The sequence below is a fragment of the Leptonychotes weddellii genome, chromosome 1 (genome assembly GCF_054177405.1).
Source record: "Leptonychotes weddellii isolate Sample4059 chromosome 1, ASM5417740v2, whole genome shotgun sequence".
NCBI lineage: Eukaryota > Metazoa > Chordata > Mammalia > Carnivora > Phocidae > Leptonychotes > Leptonychotes weddellii.
Window position 1 is genome coordinate 95597153 of NC_138369.1, and position 21722 is coordinate 95618874.

At 41.9% G+C, this 21722-nt stretch overlaps 1 protein-coding gene across 1 annotated transcript in view; it reads left to right on the forward strand.

The window, feature by feature from the left end:
* The first annotated feature begins 4637 nt into the window (after positions 1 to 4637).
* The window catches only part of LOC145723000 (uncharacterized), a 49587-nt gene continuing 32502 nt past the window's right edge, over positions 4638 to 21722 (forward strand). Inside the window, exons 1-3 of the transcript XR_014147674.1 lie at positions 4638 to 9623; positions 11466 to 11559; positions 14404 to 14939. The gene's annotated coding sequence lies outside the window, so the exon portion shown is untranslated. The remainder of the gene's footprint in view (positions 9624 to 11465; positions 11560 to 14403; positions 14940 to 21722) is intronic.

Sequence of the window (21722 nt, forward strand, 5' to 3'; positions counted from 1 at the left end):
CACTTATTTGACTTCTTGCATATTTATTTATATTTAACTCTGTCCTCAATTTCTTAAAACATACATTACCTTTATTAATTTGATACAAAAGTTGGATCCTGTTTGTTGTTTGGAAGTATAAGAGTTGATCAAACCCATCAAAGTAAATTATTAAGTTGCTAATATGATGAGAGGAAATAAACCATGTTTAGGAACTGAACTCAGTAATTACTTTCAGGTAACTACATTGCTGTGGTATGATTTCTTACAGATCAGTGACCTGGTCTGACCTGCTATTTGAGAAAACTGTATTTTGAAGATTCAACTAACTGTAAAGGTTTTGCTGTTTTAACATGGCCCAAAACAAAAATATTACTGAAGTTTTATCTTGAACTCTCAAAAATCTGCCATTCTACTTTTTTTTTTTAAAAAAATATTGTTATCAAAATTATCTTACATCATAGCTAACCTTTTTTTTTTGGTAGATTGTTAGTGAATTATTCTGAGTTATAAGACATTAGATTCTAAGAAACACAGCTAAAAATCTCACTTTAACCTTTGTTATCCAAATAATGTGTCAAATTTTAATTAAATCCTTTTTTCACATTTTAGAATGCTATTCCACTTACAATTGCATATTACTGTTTTTTTTTAGACAATACCTAACCTGCCCACACATTTTTTTTTTTTAATTAACACCACAGAGAAAACGCTATTTTAAAAATTCCTACTAAGTGTGGCTACATTAAATAGTGGAGAACATGAGGGCCTTTTGTCAAGGTGTCTTTACCTAATTGCATTAGGATGATTGATACTTGTTCATAATAAGAAAAAAGTTTCAACAGACTAAAATATATTTAGCTAAGTGCAAGAAAATTCCATCTTCTGATTCTTTTCAAAAGCAACTTCTATTACAGTGTGGGTGATGAGGATGTAATGAATTCAACTTGTTTATAGTGCTTATTATAGTTTTGGGGAATAATAATAATATATATATATCATGACCATTTTGTGTTAAAGAATCTGCTTAAAAATTTTCAAGCAACTCACAAGTGAAATAGTACAGCTAGCACCCTCTACATCTTCTTACTACTCAGATTCGAGAATTAAAATAGTGCCTTTCCTTAATTACTGAATAAATCATATAGCACATAGTTGAAATTACCCCAAAGTTGATAATAAGTACCCAGAGATTTTTAAGTAAATGCAGTATCTTGGAATATTTAAAAATAATTTAATGTTTATGTTGTGGGCTTAGCCTGTTTTCAGATTTTTGCTTAAAGAGAAATTTACCATTGAATAGGAAACAGTTTGAAAGATCTTTTTACCTTTTTCTTTTTTCTTTTTTTCTTTTCTGGTCAGGCTCTTAAAGCACCTGATGTGAATTTAGTGTGGAGTTTTTCAAACTTTCTCCTTTCACAGTTCCATTTAGTGTTATTTTGGTCTAGGGTTGCTATAAAAAAAAAAGTATCTAATAGTCCCATTTTTTTAAGTGATGGTAATGTTCAAACAACTTAAATATTTATGCCCTAACAACATAGTAACCACTTGAAAAAATATCCTTTGAAAGAATATATTTTCATTCTTAAATAACTGGAGATGGTTACTAATGGGATGCATGCATCTGTTGGGGACTGTGCATCGTACTGAACTTTGGCATACATTGAACACTGCCATCTTCATTTTCTGTTCCATGCTGATGCTTATGCAGTACTCTTTATCACAGCAGCCACTGAAAACTCAGCTTTGCAAAGACATGACATCATTGGAGGAAATGGAGCATGATGCTGTGTTGAAACTGACCTGCCACAAGCTAGTAGCTCATCTTGTGTATATGTGAGTTTGCTGTGGTGGCTCGGAGTGCCTCAGTGAACAGTTTGAGAACCACTGTGTCTGAATTTTTATTTTATTTTTTTCCCCCTTCTCAACTTCAAAGGATATATTTAAAATACACTTGTATCCTTAAAATTGATTGTCTTTCTTGGTTTTGATGTTAAGAGTTGGAATATTTTGCAAAAAGAGATATTTTAAAATCTCAACATCTTTTTTTGAAAGGTCCTTTCCTTTTTTTTTTTTTAAGATTTTATTTATTTATTTGAGAGAGAGAATGAGAGAGAGCACGAGAGGGAAGAGGGTCAGATGGAGAAGCAGACCCCCCGCTGAGCAGGGAGCCCGAGGCGGGACTCGATCCCCGGGACTCCAGGATCATGACCTGAGCTGAAGGCAGTCGCTTAACCAACTGAGCCACCCAGGCGCCCTAAAATCTCAACATCTTTTTATGAGTGCAGAAATAAGATTTGGCGTATGTTACATAACGTACACATGCATAGAATCTGCCTAGATCCAAGTTTGATGTATACTTACTTTGGAGCTTGCTTTGTCTGGTAACAGTTGTTACTATAAAGCCTTCCTATACTTTTTAAGTTGAGGATATATACCCTTTATACTGTAGAAGTGAATATTTTATTTTATTTTTTATTTTTTTAAAAGATTTTATTTATTTGACAGAGACACAGAGAGGGAACACAAGCAGGGGGAGTGGGAGAGGGAGAAGCAGGCTTCCCGCTGAGCGGGGAGCCCGATGCGGGGTTAGATCCCAGGACCCTGGGACCACGACCTGAGCCAAAGGCAGATGCTTAAAGACTGAGCCACCCAGGTGCCCCGAAGTGAATATTTTAATGTACTGGATTTACACCATGCCAAATATGCTATCTACACATTTGTTACTATATTGATTTCTCTTTGTAAAGCAAGGGGAAATAGTTACATACCACATACACTTAAAAAATTTTTTTTTTGGTTATGTAGACAATGATGGCCATCCCTTGAATGTTTTTAGAGTTTAGAGATGTGATTAGTTAAGACAGAGAGAGGGAATTAACATTAATCACATCACTTTGGGAATAAATTGAATTTAAAGCTTAGTAAAAGAACATGGCTATCTTGTATATAGTTTCACCTTTCTTTGACTTCTTTACTCTAGATCTCAGAAGAGAACCATTGTAGAAAATGTAAAAATTTTCTGAGAATTGGGAATAGGAATCTATTATGAAATCTTAGAGTATTAATGACATAGAATAAGATTCCTAGTTCTGTTGTTAGATGTAATTTTGGGAATTTATTTTAGAAATATTTCTTCCTAATTCTGATAAAATATCAGCCTGAAATTCAATAAACTTGGTATATTTCTGATTGCACATAGCTGTGTCACCTTGGGCAAGGCAGCAATCTCCTGGGCAATGGTTAACTTTAATGTAGGAATAATATTACTGGGGTGGGTCAAGTGAAAGAATGTAGGAAAAGTGAATACATTATGAAAATATGCTTTATCTGTAAAATGCTAGTGTAAGCATAGTCTGTTATTTGAAACAGATGGCAGTGCAGATGAAACAAATGATGTGGGCTTAATCCCGTTGTGCTCAATTAGCTGGGACAATTCAGGTAAGTTTACCACCATGTCAGATCTCCAGATTGTGAGGGTGGGGTGATATTGGGATAACCTACTTTCAACTACGCAAGGGCTATGTATGCATCTTTATGAAGTTTATGCCACTTGATATTAAAGAAGAGAGGGAACAAAACTGTCTCCCAATCTCCAGCCTTGCACTTGAAAAGTACAAAAATTGGGTGTCTAGTTTTCTTTCTGTTCTGATTCTAGTGGTGTATGCAATAATGTAATATTTGTCCCCTCTATCAATCTCATAGTTGGGGAAAGAAGTTTGGAAAAAAATAGAAGTGATAAGTCAGCATGTGAGTAGTTACTGAATTAAATATTCAGGTAGCACTTTCCATAAGATGTTGAGAGGTGAGGGAGAACACCTGAAGCTCGTGACGTTCAAGTGTTTTATGTCACACCCTGGATTGGAGTGGAGTCTGGGTGGTAGGTTCCAGAGAGGTAGAAAGTATGGACTATTCCAGATAGGTGGAGGCCAGGAAGAGCCACAAATGAATAAATTGTGACTAGCATGGGTTGTTTGGGAGGGTAGAACTGGAGAGTTGGTGTAAAATTGTGGAGGACTATGATTCAGCCAAGGGATTGGGTTGTGTCCAGTTAGGGGTGTGTGCTGGATAAGCCAGAAGAGCGAGAATAGCTCCACTCTGTGGTAGCCCAGCTACCTCGTGAGACAGTCACACCAGCCCTTTTCCTTTGCCCTTTTCTCCCTCTCTGTGCTACACTATGGTCGGCTAGTCATACAGATGTTACCCAGGCTGTTTATATGGCTCAAGTGACCCGCGTCTTTCTGAGACCATCCACAGCCTAACTCTTGCCCACCAATCTGGCCTAACTGCCTTCTGTAGCCAGGCCGATCCACTTGTGGGTCCCTCATGTCCCTTGCTGTTCCACTTCTTACCTTTGTCCCTACTGCTCTCCCTGCCTGGAGTGCCAGCCCCAGGCCCCTATGCCCCACTCTGCAAACATTTAAGTCAGCTTTCAAGACTTAGGAGGGTTTCTTTTTCTTTTTTTTTTTTTTTAAAGATTTTATTTATTTATTTGACAGAGAGATAGCGAGAGCAGGAACACAAGCAGGGGGAGTGGGAGAGGGAGAAGCAGGCTTCCCGCCGAGCAGGGAGCCCGATGCGGGGCTCCAGCCCAGGACCCTGGGATCATGACCTGAGCCGAAGGCAGACGCTTAACGACTGAGCCACCCAGGCGCCCTAGGAGGGTTTCTTTTACAAAAACTTCTTAGTTCATCCTCATGTCTGTAGGATGGAGTACTCGTCTTCTAAGCTCCCACTACCTGTTGAGGAATTCCAGGACTTTATTTTATGTCTTATTTCTATTTTACTTGTTTATATTGTCTACAACCAGACTATAAACTTCTTGAAGGCAGGATCAGTGATTTACTCACCTTTGAAGTCTTAGAGCCTGGCTCATAAAATATAAAAATGGAATGCTTTTTAAAGACCTGCAAGAGGACAAGGCTTACTTCAAAGGAATAAATGTCTAATAGTAGAATTCCAAGCATCAGACACCTAAGTGAAGAAACTAAACTCAGCCAGGTAACCTAGCCTGTACCCCTACTTTCATACTTGAAATCACCAAATAGGAAACTACTTATATTTAAACCTATGTTTAGCTTCAGCTGTTGGTGCCACAGCCCTAGGTGCAGTTGCTGTGCTTTTAAAAATTACTATTTTAACTTTCGGCAGACAGTCTGTTTTTTTGACAAATTCTGTTTGACTTGTAAATTAAAACATGAATGCTTGGAGAACAGCATGCAATTACTAGGGATTTGTTCAATTTTTTCTTTTAATGAGGTTGGGTGGTTAAGGGCCTGCCTGTGTGGGAAGCAGAAAACCACAGAATTCTACGAAGTGGGGTGGTAGTCTTGACGTCAGGTGGTCTCAACGGTTTCCATGGTGCTTACGGTTAGACCGGCCAAGTGGCAGTTCAGGTTTCTCTTAGAAACTGTTCTTCCCTTTGGCTCTTCTTTGGACATCTTGTAAGTATTCTTTTTGACAAAGCTAAAAGAGTTTGAGAAAAGAAGATGAGACAAGTCTGAGGATTTTAGTGTTGTTCTTCAGCTTCTGTTGTAGCAGGGAACACTAGTTCATTACTCACAAAAATCCTAATGGTATTAATCTTACAAGGTTTGTTTTTGAGTACGGAAGCTCGGCCGGGCAAATGTGAAGCAGCCATGGGCTGCGTTTATTTTGTAGTTTAATGGCAGAAGAGTGAGAGAGATGTATTATCCATCATCATCATTACTTCAAATATTCTGCATTTATTTAGTAAGAGGAGGGTATAAATAACTTGACATTTGCTATCCTCCCAGCACGCAGGAGTTCAATCGTGGCAGTAACTATGGATTGAGCACCTGTTTTGTGCCTGGCACCGTGCTGGACTCCAGAGAACAAGGCTCCAAACCTGGAGGAGGTCATGTCCTGTTCGATTGCCCTGGCTCCTCACCATACCCGACCCTCCACATACATATCCGGTTTGCTCTTAAATGACCCCCTCCTTCCAGGACGGCTCTTCAATCTGCTCCTTTCCATTCCGGGCTTCCACCACAGTCCAGCCCTCCGTTGTCTCTGAACTGTGTTATTGCAGCGGCAGCTGAGGGCTTTTCTCTACCCTTCGATTCCTCTCTCTCCGAACTAGCACCTCCATTTCAAAACACAGATCATGGACTCAGAAAATCCTGGTCACCTTATTTGTCTGTTCAAAGTACATCAATAACCTATGTCCAGGGAATGACACCCTGGCTGCTTTAGCTACCACATCATCATTTTTCCAGCTTTATTTTCTAAAACGATCTTCTAGCCACCCCTCAAACTTAGGCATCTTTCTGCTCCTGTGTGGGTGTCCAGGTTGTGCTCTACCCAGGCTGGTGTGACCACCAGATGCCATGAAGCCAGCTCATGCGTTAGGCCTAGCTCATGTCACTTGTAGGAGCCTTCCTTGGTTCCTTGAAGGCAGAGCATTTGCTCTCTCCTCGTCGTTCCTGTAGCATATTATGTACCTCTGTATGATGGCATTTATCCCATCTGCTCTGCTGTGCAGTTGTTTGCTTAGTTCCCATACTCAGTTATAAACTTTGTGAGGGGAGACAACGGGTCTTGATTTTTGGGTCCCATTGACACCCATCATGGTGCTTGGCCCACAGCAGATGCTCAGCAAATGCTTGGTCAGTGTTATGTTCTGTGTTTTATATGTGTTTTTAATTGCTTGCTGTTTGGTCAGCAAGCTCTTTATTTTCATAAATTACCATTATCTGTGCTTAAAAGAGGAACTGGACTATCATCATCCAAACTTAACAGGGGTTGGGTAGGGAAGGTCAAAGGTAGCCTGTAGGTGACAAGCAGGTCAGCTTCAGAGTAGAAGCAGCGTGGCATAGGGAGATTTCCTGAGGTGGTTTCTCAAGCATTATCAGTTATCAGCTATATAATCTTGGGGCAAGTTACCTCATCTTTCTGAACCTGTTTCCTCACTTGTAATGAGATGCAGATATTGCCTGCCTCCTGGGATTGTTGTACAGACTAAATAAGGTGTTTGAAATGCAGACCCTATGCAGTGCTGACACATAACGGTTTCCTGGCAAGTGGTCATACGTACACACCGCCTCTTCTGCCCACAGCCTCCGCTGCTTCGCTAGACTGGTTTTGTTTTGTATGACTTTACGCCTTCCAAGCTACAACTGACAGGCACAGAGACAGACAGCCTGTTCAAAGACCGGCCAGTGACCTGAGATGGCCTGGCACGAAGGGCTCCTCCTAGATAGTTGACCACTATTTCCTGCCTTTAGAAATAAAGTAGGGGATTCTGAAAGAACGAGTTACGTAGGGGTGTAGGAACTTAAGGTAAGTTAAAGTTGGGTTTTGAGAGGCTGTGTTGGCCCTGTGCAAGGTAGTTATGAGTAAGTAGGGGAAAGTGGTCAGGTGAGGACAGAAGAGATGCACGGATGCAGGGATCCTGTACTGGGGCAGAAGTTGGGGGCCGGGGGTGGGAAGAGATGGCAGGCTCAGTGCTGAGTAGCTCTTAATAGCTTTCTGGAAGGTATGAGTGGCCCTCTGTGTCTTGCCACAGAAGACAGAAGGGCTGGTGTCATGTGACATCTGGGCTTTGTTGCTCTTACGTCCTGTCGTCCTAGGGCTGTGACAGGCTCGCTGGTCAGGCAGGCTCACACAGGAACTGCACATTTGATGCCTGGTGCCCTTCTCCAGACGGGCAGTCACCGAGGGATTGTCTGCAGTGTCCTCTCTGGGTCCTTTCAGCCCTGGCGAGCCACGACAGGAGCAGTCTGTTCTCCCCGGGGAGCTCGAAGGTGGTCACTTGTGGCACTAAGGGTGCAGGGCACTGGGCTGGTAGAGCCCACCCCAGACTCCTGTGGTGGACAGGAGCTTGGCATTAGGAGCCAAAGGAACTGACTCAGACAGGAGTCCACAGACTGCCGCTTACAACCATAGTTAAATGCCACAAATGTTGAAAATTTGAACAAGGGGGAAAAAAAAATCTTAGTTCAGTTTTGCAGTTTAGGCAATGAAATTATGGGCTAAAACAATCCATCCATTCCAGTCTAATAGTTCAGAAATAATAATGAGATTTACCTAAGGGTCCTCTTTGCGCAGTAAAGGTTAATCACGCCCCAAATCTCCAGCTCCCTCTCCCACCTTCCAACACCCAAGTTGAGGCACAATCCTCTTTACCAGCTTAGTTTCTGATCCAGCCTGGAAAAGAGTTCCTATTTTATTTTTAAAATTTTTTTAAAGATTTTATTTATTTATTTGACACACACAGAGAGAGAGAGAGGAATCACAAGTAGGCAGAGTGCGGCAGAGGGAGAAGCAGGCTCCCCGCTGAGCAAGGAGCCCGATGTGGGACTCGATCCCAGGACCCTGGGATCATGACCTGAGCCGAAGGCAGACGCTCAACGACTGAGCCACCCAGGCGCCCCAAAAGAGTTCCTATTTTAATTGGTTCCTTTCCCTTTTCATCTTTTAGCACCAGAAGTCAGCCTGTCTCAAATACATTTGCAACCAGATGTCTGGGAAAAAATGAAGTTAGTTTTTCTTTGTTTTAAGCAATTAATCAGTTACCATTCTTCTGGAGCTTTTTGGCTTCTAGGAAAAACAAAAATAGGGTGTATAAATTGGTGGGTGCAAGCTGTTGGAGCTCATATAGCGTGACTTGGTACAATAATTTAAGTTTATTATTTTAAAGATTTTATTTATTTGAGAGAGAGACAGCAACAGAGAGCACAAACAGAGAGGAGAGGGAGAAGCAGGCTCCCCACTGAGCAGGGGGCCTGATGTGGGCCTCGATCCCAGGATCCTGAGATCATGACCTGAGCTGAAGGCAGACATTTAACTGCCTGAGCCATCCAGGCATCCCATAATTTAAGTTTAAAATGCTTATTGATACCTATTCATCCCTCAGCTATGCAAGCCTAATTATTTATACTCTCTGCTTCCTGTCTTCTTACTGCCTGACATAGCTACTGAACTGCTTGTTATCATCTTGGTCATTGGGAAGGAAATAAGAGGGAAAGGCATAGAAACACAAACTGGTTAATTTTCTTTTCTTTTTTAAAGATTTTTATTTGAAAGAGAGCACAAGCAGGGGGAGTGGGAGAGGGAGAATTAGGCTCTCCGCTGAGCAGGGAGCCCAGCGTGGGGCTTGATCCCAGGAGCCTGAGATCATGACCTGAGCCGAAGGCAGAGGCCCAACTGACTGAGCCACTCAGGCACCCGGTTTATTTTATTTCTTCATAACTTGAGCTTGTAAAGAGGTTTTGTGGCAGAGGAAATACTGTTGGCCTCAAGGTTATATGTATCAGATCATAGACACTGATTTTTCAATCTTTAGAGGTCTTCTGGGAAAGCAGAATTTAACTTTTTAAACGTTTGAAGAAAAGACATTTAATGCCTTCAAAAGCTAATTCATTTAATTATTTGTTTAACCATTCAACTTTTGAATGCCAACTCCATGGTGAATCATCTCATGACACTTGAACAGAAGAGAATCATAAAATGGTTCTCAGATACTTTGATTCTGCTTCATATTTTAATCTCTCTCTAGATAGAGCTATGAAGAAAGTGATATTTCTGTTTTAAACCTATGCAGCTTTTTTTGATGATGACTCCTGGGATCTCAGTGGTAGGCCTGGATGAGACAGAGATGAGCTTCCGCTATGAGGACCTGGGTGAGTACACCTAACATGGTTTAGGATTATCCCCAATCTCCACGTGTCCATGAATCCCAACCTCAGAATGGGAGGTGATCGCAGACTGAAGTGGCACCTAAGCAGGAACAAGGCTCCGCTTCCCTAAGTAGGACTACAAGAGAGGCAGGGTGTCCAGTGGTGATAAACATCAGACTATGGAGAGTCAGACCTGATTGCATTACTATGTGCTACCTTTATCACAACGAAGGAATAAACATTGGTACATTACTATTAACATTTTTTATTCCTATTTCACTGGTTTGTCCCTAATGTCCTTTCTCTGTTCCAAGATCCTATCCAGGATACCACTGCACATTTAGTTTCATGTTTCCTCTGCCGCCTCTTGTCTGTGACAATATGTAAGACTTTGTTTTTGATTACTTTGATTTTGAGGTGTGCTGGTCACGTATTTTGTTGAATATGCCTCCATTTGTTGTTGTTTTTAATACTGGCTTTATTGTTGCAGAATTCACATACCATAAGACCCACCCATTTAAAGTGTACAATTTAATGGTTTTAAGTATATCCACTAAGTCGTACAACCATTTCACAGTCAATTTTAGAACATTTTCATCACCCCCCAAATCAGCCCTAGAATCAGCCATTTCTTCAAGGAGTCTGGATTCTTTTGTTGGAGAATGGTATTAGAAACCAAGATCTGGGTGCTGGGTGTGCTTGTTGCTATTGGGGTGTGTGTCACTGTTTCTAGGCCCTCTCAGTGAACGAAACTAGGAAATATCTGTATGTAGTTTAGCCCATGTATATACCCATGTCTATAATTATTTTGGTATCCATGCCCAATGTTGAACATGACTTCGAAGTTAAGATCACTTTTAAAGAAATATACTAAGAAATGGGCAAACACCTCAAGAGAGATTTAATGTTTAAACATTATGGCTTCTTAGTGTAAGATAGAGAACCATTTGTTCCATAAGTGGAAACAGTGGTAAAGAATCCTCTACCTGACATAATTACTTCCCCACATTTAACCACAAATGCAATCTTGTCCTATCCATCAGAAGACAACTCCCATCATACCATGTAGCTTCTATTCTCAGGGCCTCTGGTGGTTCATTCTCTTCTAGGTGCAAGTCTTCAGGGTCTGGTAACCTGAGGACAATAACATACTGGCTAAATGAATTAAAGCACATCCATGTGATTATTAAAATTGGTGTTACATAAAATTGTAATCATAAGAACTTTTAAGATATTTTTGTATACAAAACATTATTACTAAAGGAGACTTTCTGCAAAAATGTGCATACAGAAATATTATAAGGATATTCACTAAAGTGTTATTGGTGTGTTAACTCAGCATAGTGAGATTAGAGGGGACTTGGTTTCCCACTTTTTGTTTGAATTTTCTAGATTCCCCACAATTAACACAAGCTACTTTCATAGTAAGAAAAAAACTCCCCAAAAGTAGATGCTCTTCTTAGAGGAAGGCCTAACAATACTTTAATTAGACCATAATTTTGCTTAACTGTAAACTAAAGAAACCAGGAATAGGACTTTTAAGTGAGATTAATGGATTAAAAGTGGTTTTCAGAGCCTGGGAGAATATGAGAAAGGATAAATCGTGATAAAAGCAAAACTTACTGATACTTGACAAGGGAGTATGAGTTCTCTGAAAGTCCAAGAAAAAGTGCAAAAAAACACCACACAAAAGCAGTTGCCTAACAGGAAACCTCCAGCTTGTGGTTTGGCCTGATGCCCTTGTTGAACTGGGTCTTTGAAATCAAGTATGCCTAGGGAACCTGGGCACCTTGTAAGGTGAAATGAGCTCCGTGTTATTTAACTTGCTTAAATGTAAATCCACAGCTAAGAAGCCACAGAGCTGGGGCCCTGGATTGGAGAAGGGAAAGCTCTGAATCATCCACCTATGGGAGATGCTGCTCCATCCATTTCATAGAAGGTAAAAACAGTGGCCCTGGAAAGGTGCACATGAAGAGGAATGAGTATGGGGGCTTATATGTAATGGCATACTTGGACATGCATTGTTTTTTGTCTTTGGTTAGTTTCTTAAATTTTAATGTTGGATCACTGTCACTAATTAACATGTGGCTAGTAGTTGCCCAAACCAGGGAAGTTTATTTAGGAAAGCACAAACTGGTTTATAATTCATCCAAACCGACCTAAGCCTGGACAAATTCCTTTTCTATTCCAAATATCAAATTTGGTTGTCAGTTAACAGTTAAAAGGAGGAAGATTTCATAATTTCTCAAAATTATTAAAAAACATCTTAGTTTATTCATTTAGATTTTGTATTTATGATGAGATTTTAAACCAAGATTTAAATGAATAAAGCACAAGTAGGCAGAGCAGCAGGCAGAGAGAGAGGGAGAAGCAGGCTCTCCACTGAGCAGGGAGCCAGACGTGGGGCTCGATCCAGGACCCGGGGATCATGACCTGAGCCGAAGGCAGCCGCTTAACCAACTGAGCCACCCAGGCGCCCCTTAAATGAATATTTAGAGACATATTTCTATGTCATAAATTTCAGTTGAGCACCCATTAAGAACAAGTACTAAAAAATTTGCGGATTGAGTAAAAAGGGTACTAAATAGAACTTTTATTTTTCTTATTTGTATTTGTATTTTTTTTTTTAAAGATTTTATTTATTTATTTGACAGAGAGACAGTGAGAGAGGGAACACAAGCAGGGGCAGGTGGGGAGGGAGAAGCAGGCCTCCCGCTGAGCAGGAACCTGATGCAGAGCTCGTCTCTCTCCCTGCATCTACATTTCTTTTTGTTCTCAATGCAACTTCAACTCTGAAGCTTCCTCTTTGTGTGACAGACTTTTTTTTTTTTTTTTTTTAATTATATGAATCAGACCTCATAGGAAGCTTCTCATTTGACCACCAGCAGAGCAGGGCCGCTGACCCAATCAACAGGTTTAATAAATTAGTACTTTCCCAGTCTTGTCCTTTTGGATCCAGCTTAGCCATCTAGGTGTTATCCTAACCCAGTTTCTCTCTGGTTTCTCTCTGGGCTCCTCTTTATTCACCCTAAAGCCCTTCCAATTACCATCAACAAAGGAACTAACATTTTTTTTAGGGCCCTGATCCTCACTAATTACGGGCACTGATTAGCTGGTCCTTGTGAAGAATTGGCCAGCCAAGTTTTGCCCTACCATTTGACTCCAATCTCACTAGTCACCCCAGAGGTTTTCTAATTACTACCATCAGCAAAGGAACCAACATTTTCCAGTACTCTGTTCCTCATTCAGTGTAGACACAATCAGGATTGTCTCTGTGAATAAAAACATTAGCTAAGTTTTATCTATTTCACTGCAGTCTCCTCTATAGCCACTGTAAAGCACTTCCAATTGTCCTCAACAAAGGAGCTAACACTTTGCCTGCACCAGGTCCTCACCCAGTGTGAGCCCTGCCTGGGTTGTCTCTGTTAACTAAGGTTGGTCACCCATGTTTTGTCCTACCGCAGTTTCACTCCACATCCTCCTTCACTCATGCAGTTATCATTAGCAGGAGGGCCAACATTTCCTGGGGCTCAGTGCTCACTAATGTGGGCCTCACCTGGCCTTTTGGATTCAAGCATACTGTAATAAAGAAGCACCTCCTGGGACCCAAGTCTTTCCTAATTAAGATGCTAGTTCTCTACATCCTAGAGAAGACTCCCTGTCCAACACCTCAGCTTCTGTCCTATTCCTGTTCCATGCTCAAAAATCCACTCACCAGTATTGACAATTGTCAGTCCAATGTCCCTAGATCTCGTTTGGATTCCAAACGTCTGGACGTGCTCCAAATAGCCCCATAGATGATACTCAGGGGTAAAACTAAGACCCTTGTTAAATATCCGTTGTCCAGCAGCTTCTCCCTTTCCTTGTACCCTCATATCTCCTCTCATTGCTTTTTGACATTCTCATCTCTTTCCCTTTGTCTACATGATTTTAGAAGTGACACCAGAGACTCTCTCCTGTTGGAGTGAAATGAAGCCATTCTCCTCAAATTCAGCAGAACAGTTCCTCATATTCTGGTCCCAGCCTCCGAAGAGGAAGTGGCCACATTTCCTATAGTCTTGGACTGCTTCATGCTTCAGCTGTTTCTTATGGTTTTGATGGCCATGTGTGTCTCATCCCCTTACCTTCTCTTTATCGTGAGCAAAGAAAAAACCAACACCCCAACTTCCCATCCAACCCAGCCTACTTCACTGAATCTGCAATTATCCTGTGGCCCTTGCATTCCACACATCTACCCCAGACACTTGAGAAGTGCTGCCTTAAGAAGAAACCATCAGATTCTGGAGCACCAATCCCCTTTACCCTGTCATAAGACTGGCAATACATTCCCCTCTAGGGAGAGAGAAACTCCCTAACTTCTCCCTGTGCGGTGTCTCCTTTTTCTTTGTCTCAATACCCAGCTCAGCCCTCAGGATTTTTCTTTCCTGCATAGAGAACAGGAACCTAGAAACCTCAGATGTCAAAGGTAAATATCTTTCCCAGCCCAGAGCCAAAACAGCTTGTTAAGGAACTGGCCATCACATTACATACACACCCAGATTATGAAGCAGAGATTAGAATATATCCCAATAAGTTCAGTACTTTCTATGAATCTCCTTCCCCCTGAAACAGTCTTCATGCTACTTTGTGGGTTTGGGTTGGCCCCATGCTGCATCTAGGTCCAAATACCTTTATCAGCCAAACCCCATAAAGTTTCTTAGTTGGTTATGCTGCCTACTGCCTCCCCACGGTTACCTACCGATGAAAAAGAAATCAATCTCTACCTTTTCTGTTCTCCCAATAGGAAATATGACTAGGAAGCTCACCAGTGATCTCAAGACCTGCTCTGCTTTCAGTCCTGAAGCCTGCAGTGTTCCTCCTGTCAGTAATTCCCTGGCTTCTGAGCAGAGTCTTCAAGCTGCCTGGCAGGGTTTGCTGAGTTTCCAGGCAGGGGACCAAGGGCTTTGGTCCAGAGTTCCCAAGGGTTTCAGCAGGTGGTGCTGGGGAGCAGCAGCTCATTCTTCAGGGAAGCTAATTTTGGTCCTGCCTTTGGTGGTGCTTTCCTCAGCCAGCTGGGTCAGTTTCAGTCATTCAGCAAACACTTAAAGGGATCCTAACAAGCTCAGTTCTGGAAGATGACTAAGAGACATGGAATCAGCGCCCAAACACCTCACATCCCTTGAGGAGGCCTTTTGAGAAGGACTTCTTGAGAAGTCGATTTCCAAAACACAGACGTGTCTTCAGTTCCCAGGGGGCAATGTTTCTCTGGCTACTGGGTTCCAGCAGACCCCACAACTCTGTATTCCACTTTGACCTTCACATCGCTGAGGCAGCTTCTCGGTGAGTTCCTGCCAGTGGTCCTAGTGCAAGCTCCGTCAGAGTTTACTCAGTCTCCTACTGGTTGCTGTTGAGGAAGCAGTCATCTTTTAGGTTTCCCTTTAAGATTTTTTTGTTGTTTTTTTGGTTTTTGTTTGGTTTGTGTGTGTGCTGTTCTCTGAGACAGGAGAAAAGATCCTTAGATTATCTTTGCCTCTAGGGAGCACTTAAATTCCCATCGAGGTGCTCCAGGATCCCAGGGTAGAGCTCAAGGAAATACTTACGGAATCTCAGGATCTGCAGTGGTCTCTGTGGAAATGTGGCGGAGGTCATTCAGCCGATCAGCAGCCCCACCCACAACACCAATTTACTTTCCGCCTCATTTTTTTCAGACTAGGTTTTCATACTTAGAGTTTTGATGGCCACTGACAGCCACCCAATGAGTGGATGCTTTGAAAGGACACCCTTTGTTATCCAAAGCTGTTCTTTGTTATGCTATGTAATTTTATAATTGGGAAAATTACAAAATTTAACATTAAATGAAAACAGTGGGGCACCTGGGTGGCTCAGTCGATTAAGCGTCTGCCTTTGGCTCAGGTCATGATCCCAGAGTCCTGGGATTGAGCCCCAGGTCAGTCTCCCTGCTCAGTGGGGAATCTGCTCCCTCTGCCCCTCCCCCGCTTGTCCTCTCTCTCTCTCTCTTTCTCAAATAAAATCTTTTGAAAAAATTATTAAATGAAAACTGCAAAATACAAAATTATATTTACCCTATCATCATGCCTGGATAAAAACGTGGATGCTGGGGCGCCTGGGTGGCTCAGTTGTTAAGTGTCTGCCTTCGGCTCAGGTCATGATCCCAGGGTCCTGGGATCCAGCCCCGCATCAGGCTCCCTGCTCAGCGGGAAGCCTGCTTCTCCCTCTCCCACTCCCCCTGCTTGTGTTCCCTCTCTCGCTGTGTCTCTCTCCGTTAAATAAATAAATAAAATCTTTAAAAAAAAAAGTGGATGCTTATACACCACATCTGGAAGGGAATACAAAACAGTCATGTGGTGTGTTAGGAAGGTGCGTTTGTAAGTGATTGTATTGTACAAATTTACTTGCCTTTGGGGATTACAATTTTTCATTAATTTATGGAAAACATACAACATAAGTGGAAAATAAACGGAGTAAGTGGGAGAAGGAATTGAAACAGGAAGATGAGAACTGCCAGGGAGGGTCTTGTAACCGCTGCAGCTCTACAGACCAGAGCGACCTGGTGACGGGGCTGTGAGGTAGGAAGAGCCACCAGCAGACGTGATCCTGAGCCCCAGCTCAGTGTGACAGCTGTGAGCTGGGCCTTAGCTATGGTGCTGTCCTGCTGAATGTAAATAGTTTTACAAAACCTCGGTATCTGCCAAGGTCATTCTGTGTCCATGGTGAAGGGAGACAAAAACAAGACCACTCTGTAATCATGTCTGAGCACAGATGAAAATAAGAACTGTCCCCTCGCCTGGCTCACACGAGTGGCCACTGATCTGCTCCTCCACCAGTTACAGCACTTGCCCCCTGCTCTGTTCCTCCTCCCTGCTAGATACAGATGATCAAAATAGCCAAGTACAGAACTGCCCCATTACCTAAGAGCATCCAATCCAGAACGAAACCACATTTCTTCACATCTTCCCCAACATCGATCCCAAGCCCTGGTCATATGATAAGCCCTTCCTAAGAAACTCTTACCAAGGGGTCCTGTGGCTTTCCATGCTGGCAAGTATACTATTTTGATTATAGTTATGTTTCTGGTGGTCTTTGGCAGGAACCCTTTAGCTTCCTCTGGGTTCTTGAGCCAGGAATTCAAACTTGCCACAAGGTGCTTTTACCTATTCGATGGAAAAGAAGAGAGGCTCTGGAAGAAAAAATGAGAAACTGCATGTGAAAGTACATTATCAACCAGGGCAATATTCTATATACCCTTCCTTTGAAAACATGATATTCTCTTGCTGCCACAGCTTTATGTATGCTCCTCCCTCTGCCTGGAAAAAACTTTCCCCAATCGCCTTCAAAACTCTTATTCTTCCTTTGGCTCTAGGTGCCAAGGATACTGGTGTATTCGTTTTTCATTGCTGCTGTAACAGATTACACATTTAGTAGCTTAAAACAACACAGATTTATTACCTTCCAGTTCTGGAGGTCAGAAGTTCCAAAATGGGTTTTGCTGGGCAAAAATGAAGGTTTTGGCAGAGCTGTGTTCTTTCTGGAGGCCCTACGAGAGAATCCATTCTCTTGCCTGTTCCAGTTTCACAGGGCTGCCTGTGTTCCTTGGTGGGTGGCCCCCTCCTTCGTTTTCATAGCACTGGCCTGATAAATCTTACATCCCCATCGCTCCAACCTCTGTGTCTGTTATCGCATCACCCCTCTGATTCACCTGCCTCTCTCTTTCCCTTCTAAGGAACTTTGTGATTACACTGAATCATATTAATCCAGGATAATCTTCCCATCTCATGGTGCTTAACTAATCACATGTGCAAAGTCTCTTTTGCCATGTAAAGCAGCGCACTTCACAGGTTTCAGGGATTAGGGCGTGGACATCTTTAGGGCCATTATTCTGCTTATCTCAATTAGGGGAAAGAAATGAAGGTCCTACATTCTGCTAGTGAGAGACTGGCAATAAGCAAATGAGAAAATTTATTGTGATGGATGGTCTTGCTATGAAGAAAAATAAAGCAGGGTGAGGGGCTAGGAGGTTCCTGAGGGTGCTGGGTTTTGTTTTTTTGTTTTTTTGTTTTTTTTGATTTTATTTATTTATCAGAGAGAGAGAGAGAAAGAGCACACAAGCAGGGAGAGCGGCAGGCAGAGGGAGAGCAGGCTCCCTGCTGAGCAGGGAGCCCGATGCAGGACTCAATCCTAGGACCCTGGGATCATGACCTGAGTTGAAGGCAGACACTTAACTGACTGAGCCACTCAGGTGTCCCCTGAGAGTGCTGTTTTAATAGGGTGGCCAGACAAAGCCTTTGATTGTGTGTATCTCTTCCCAATTTCATGTTCAGTGATACATGTTGACAGCTTGAAATTCGCCCGGGAGTCTTTACACCATAGAAATGGGGGAAATGCTATATATCAGAGCCTGTCTCCCCTGGAAGAACTGGTGGTTAAACATTTACCAGTACATCCTTGGGTGTAGTAGAGATATGAATAATAGAAAATGTAGAGTATGCAATGTAGAATATGGACCCCAGAGGCAGGCTGCCTCAGTTTGAATCCTGGTTTTGCCACTGCTAGCTTTGTTATGGCAGACAAGTTACTTAACACTTTCGTGCCTCAATTTCTCCGTCAGTTTAGTGGGGATAATAATGTCTACTGCAGGGGGCAGTTATGCTGAGAAAATGAGTTAATACATGTAAAGTGCTTGGCGTAAACAGAAAGCAAAGACACTATTCTAGGTGCTGTGAGAACTAGTCATTTGCTAAGGGTCATTTTGTATTTTCACCTTGGAGTGAACACTTGTCAGAATCTCAGCTACTGGAAGCCTGTTCCCAACAATGGCAAGAGGGTCAGGGTTTTGCTTGAGTATATATCTTCCTTCTTCTGGTCCTTCCTTGACCTACTTCTTTGCTCAACCCTGAGGACAGTGCATAGCATGGGCATTTTTGAGCCCTGTCACTGGTCTGTGCATCCTACAATTGCTCTGGCACCCTGAGGCACAGTGACTTGGCCTCCAGAGCTCTTAGAACAGAAAGGAACAGATAGCTGCCAACATCTGTATAAACATCTGTCAAGCATTTGCTTCCTACTTTCCATACAACAGGATGAGGTATACTTAGAGCTAGCCATCCTTGTAAAAGGAGGGAGTCTATACTCTGTTTAGAAGGGCAAAGTCAGCATCCAGATTGGCCCTACCTAATTGTGAAACCCTATTATTTTTACTATAAAGTTGTAGGGAGTGAATGATATACAGGAGAAAGCATTGTACAAAAAGTCAAGAATTTAATACTTGAGTCCTGGTTCAATTACTCCTTGTGTTCTTGACCAGAATTTAAATATTTGGTGGTTGTATTAACCCAGATTATCCTAAAGGACTCTTTCCCCTAGGATATTTTTTAAGAAAATCATGTAAGTAAATACTGTGGTTCCCTTACTCAGAGTAGTCATTTGAATTCAAAGTGCCTGGCAATTTATAACAAAAATAAATAAGAAATACTTCTTATAGGAAAACCTTAGATGACAGTCATTATCATGCCGCCTATGAGTTGTGAAGATTTAAAATTATTATGCAGTGATAAATGGTGGGTGGGCCTCTGAGTGTGGAGGGAAGGGACATGTTTGCTGGATTCTGTGCTTTTTTTCTCTCTTTAAATTTTTTTTTTCTTTTTTTTTTAGTGAGCTCTATGCCTAATGTGGGGCTTGGACTCAGGACCCCTGAGATTAAGAGTGGAATGCTCTACCGCCTGAGCCAGCCAGGTGCCCCTGCGCTCTTTTTTTTTCTTGTTAATGCAAACTGTTCCTTCCTAGCCTTTCCTCTTTCACTGTTGGAATCCTAATCGTTTCTGTGTTTTTTTTTTTAAGATTTTATTTATTTATTTGACAGAGAGACAGCTAGAGAGGGAACACAGGCAGGGGGAGTGGGAGATGGAGAAACAGGCTTTCTGCGGAGCAGGGAACCTGATGCCGGGGCTCAACTCCAGGACCCTGGGATCTTGATCTGAACTGATGCTTAACGACTGAGCCACCTCAGGCGCCCCTGTTTCTGTGTTCTTTCCCCTCTCCCTCCCCTTTCCTCTTCCTCCTCTCTGTGCCTCTCCTGTCCCCTCTTTGCCTGCAGTGACTCATGTTTGTTCATGTTGTGTAGTTTCTTTCAGTTACTTGGTGACTTGAGTTAATAAAGGTTGGCCTTTGAACAGTTAGCATCCTTTTACATTACTAGGGATGCTGTAGCGAAGTACCACGAACAGAGTGGCTTAAATGAGAGAAGTTTGTTGTCTCACAGGTCTGGAGGCTGGAAGTCCAAGATCAAGGTGTTGACAGGGTGGGTTCCTTCTGAGGCTGTGAGGAAGAAGCTGTTCCAGGCTTTGGAAGCTTCTGGGAGCTCTTGGTGTTTTGATAGCAATCTTTGAGTCCCTTAGCGTATAGAAACATCATCCTGATCTCTGCCTTCCTGTTCACATGGCATTCTCCCTGTGTATGTGTCTGTATCTGTGTTATAATGATAACAGTCATATTGCCTACCCCTAAAATGACCTCATTTTTACTTGATTACCTCTGTAGACTCTCTTTCCAAATCAGGTCACATTCTGAGAGTTAGGACTCCCAACATCTTTTTGGGGGAACACAGTTCAAGACATCACAGCATCTAAGGGAATATGTATATGGCAACCAGGTGTCTAAATGGTTCAGTAATTACTAATGTTATGGAGCATTTACTAGGCTGGGCACTTTATGCAAGTTATCTTCTTAAAATAATGAGATTGGTGCTATGTCGATCCTCATTTCACAGATGAAGAAAGAGAGGCTTAGATAAGTGACCTGCTCAAGGTCACACAGATTGTATGTGGCAATGCCAGATTTCAAGCTTAGGACTGCATCTCCACTATCTGAACTTGTAGCCATTATGTATACTCCCTCCAGATGGACCACTGGACCCAGGAAAGAAAAATGCTCCATGCTCCGATTTCATTTTTATTAAGTAAAACCTGTTCCCCTCTTTCTCCATTTCTGCCAGTAAAATTGAACTCTACAGGCTAGTTTCCACCCCCTCTTATTGTTTAAGGTATTATTTTGATGAATTTTAGCAATCTTACAATATCCTGTAACATCAGCACAATCTAGATATAGAACATACGTTTCCTCCTGGCCCTTTACAGTCAATCCCTGTCCGCCACCCCCAGGGCCAGGCAGCCCCTGATCTGCTTTTTGTTATTATAGTTTTGTACAGGCCTGGTTTTAGTTTATAAGTGCTAAGATCCTAAAAAAACAAAAAACAAAAAAAAAAACCAGTCTTCATTATTAACCAAAGGAGTTTGAAAAAGAGAAGCAGCAAATGCTTTTCTCTCCTACAGTTAAAGAGGGAGAAATAACTTTTTGTTAAAGTTGTTAAAATAATCTGACTTGGTAAGAGTTAATTTGATAATATTCACAAGATTATTAATTTTCCTACTCTGTTTAAATACTTCATTCATCTATTTTGCAGTTTGAATTCACCTTTTACCCATGCATAATTTTATAACATCATGCATTTGTCGTTTGGAAAATACTGGCTTATTCTTATGCAGGTCTTCCAAATGTAGCAGATTTCATTATACAATAAAAGAAAATCACATTTGTTAATGTCACCACTGATCTCATCAGAAAAGTCTTTGGGAGTGAGAAATTGTCAAGTTCGTGGTGATAATCACAAGTTTTCAAAAGTCCAGATTCCATCTTTGAAACCTGAATTTTATTATTAGCAAAAAATACTGTCAGGGGGCGCCTGGGTGGCTCAGTTGGTTAAGCGACTGCATTCGGCTCAGGTCATGATCCTGGAGTCCCAGGATCGAGTCCCACATCGGGCTCCCTGCTCAGCAGGGAGTCTGCTTCTCCCTCTGACCCTCCTCCTCTCATGCTCTCTGTCTCTCATTCTCTCTCTCGCAAATAAATAAAATCTTAAAAAAAAAAAAAATACTGTCAGGTGTTTGTCTTGAAGTGGCAGGCTCACCGTTCATTTATGAGAAAACATCTACCAAACTCAAATGTGGAAAACCTAGTTTATCAGCTATTTTTTTTTTCAGATTTATTTATTTATTTGAGAGAGAGAGAGAGTGCACATGGAGAGAGGCAGAGGGGGAGGAAGAGAGACAA